General features: G+C 41.4%; 1 protein-coding gene across 1 annotated transcript in view; it reads left to right on the forward strand.

The window, feature by feature from the left end:
- The window catches only part of thnsl2 (threonine synthase-like 2), a 10,095-nt gene that overhangs the window by 4,250 nt on the left and 4,048 nt on the right, over positions 1–1,797 (forward strand). The window lies entirely within an intron of this gene.

A 1,797-nucleotide genomic window follows, 5' to 3' on the forward strand; every position in this document is an offset into this window, starting at 1 on the left:
GTCTGAGCGCTCATGGTACTCACAGTGCGTACAGCCGTACACCTGGAGGCGCCACAGACTCAGACGGTTGTCGTGGTAGTAAACACCGTAAACGGCAAAAGTTTGCATGTCCGCGCTTAATGCGCATATCCTATATTAAAAGCATTTTAGGGGGCTTTTGGGGGCCCAAGGTGGTCGCCTACCTTTGCCTAATGGGTAAGTCCGCCCCTGTGTCTGAGACTCGCTAGCTTTCCCAAGGCAGATGAACTTAGTGGTTACAATCATCCGGGTTTAAATCGCACTCAAATTGATTTGATTTTGAGCAATATTTAACAATATTACCAATTACCCAGCTAACCAATCACAACACACACTGGCCCAGCTAACCAATCACAGCACATTTCGTATTTCAGAAGTTAATTTGATACAGGAACTATTCGAGCCGTTCATGCCAGACTTGGGAGAGAGGTGTTGTAATAATGTAAAATATGTGAAAAATAAGTTTTTCGAACAGCCTAGTATGAGAGCCTGTTCTAGTACACCCCCAAAACAAAATCAAGACTTTGTAGAAGAGCATAATAGGACCCCTTTAAAGGCACAATATGTAATTTTCGCAGCTAGAGGGTGCGTATTCAAAATAAACAAATAGACCAAGGCGTAGTTTGATGACGCCGTGACTGAGTGTGGAATCATGGGAGTTGTCGTCTTCATCCCCACAGCCGAAGCAATCTGACGGGACTTTGAAATCATGAAAGAAAAAAAAAGCAGAAATCATGTTCATGGATGAGCTAATGATTTATTAATGTAGTAGAATGAAGCAGGGTGAGGTTAAAAGCCGTCGAAGCGAAACGAGGCCGCTGAACGAGCGTGACACACGGTTCGAAAGCAGCGGAGCTTTTATTGTGCCACAGTCGACCGCTTCCGCTCCTTCCGGTCGTGCGTATGTGGGGTAAAGCAGCGGAGCTTTTATTATGCCACAGTCGACCGCTTCCACTCCTTCCGGTCGTGCGTATGTGGGGGGAAAAAAGCAGAGCTGTTTTATCATACTAGATACATTTGAAAGTTCTGTTATAATGCTACTCTGTGCGGTCGTCACCGGTCTATTAAAACGCACAACATATTAAAGCGTCTTTGGTGTTTCGGAAATCGAGGGGTTATGACGTCATTGGCAGGCGACACTATGGACACGGTGCGTGTCACTAGTTAAAATAGCTTATTTCTCTGGATTTAAACATTTAAGAATAATGTAAGTACACAAGTCAGCAAAATATATAACACTGTTCTAGTGGTTTTTGGCTATTTTAATAAAAAAATCGGTTACACTTTACTTGAAGGGGTGTGCATAAGACTGACATGACACATGTCATGAATATGAAGGTTTTTTATGCATGTTTATGTCATTCGCTCAGTTATGTAATTTTTAATGCAAAGATGACATTGTTTGAGATGTCTTTGTTATGGGCTATGGTTAGTGGTAGGGGTAGGGTTAGGTCAAATAATGTCATATTTGCATTAAAAATTACATAACTGAGCGAATGACACTTAATGACAGTTGTCATAAACATGCATAAAACCTCCTTCATATTCATGACGTGTCATGTCATGATTATGAAGGTGTCATGTCAGTCCTATGCACACCCCTTCAAGTAAAGTGTTACCAAAAAATCTTACATATTGTGCCTTTAAATACACATTGATGAAGAGCTAATAATGAACAGCTGTGATGATTGAGTTAGAGTCCATGGAAACAGATTAGTGGTGGGAAACTAAGACGAAGGAAAAAGGAAACTGACTATGAACAAACTAAAAGTCCATGAA

This window comes from Sinocyclocheilus grahami, unplaced genomic scaffold (assembly GCF_001515645.1).
Source record: "Sinocyclocheilus grahami isolate Dianchi unplaced genomic scaffold, SAMN03320097.WGS_v1.1 scaffold241.1, whole genome shotgun sequence".
Lineage (NCBI taxonomy): Eukaryota > Metazoa > Chordata > Actinopteri > Cypriniformes > Cyprinidae > Sinocyclocheilus > Sinocyclocheilus grahami.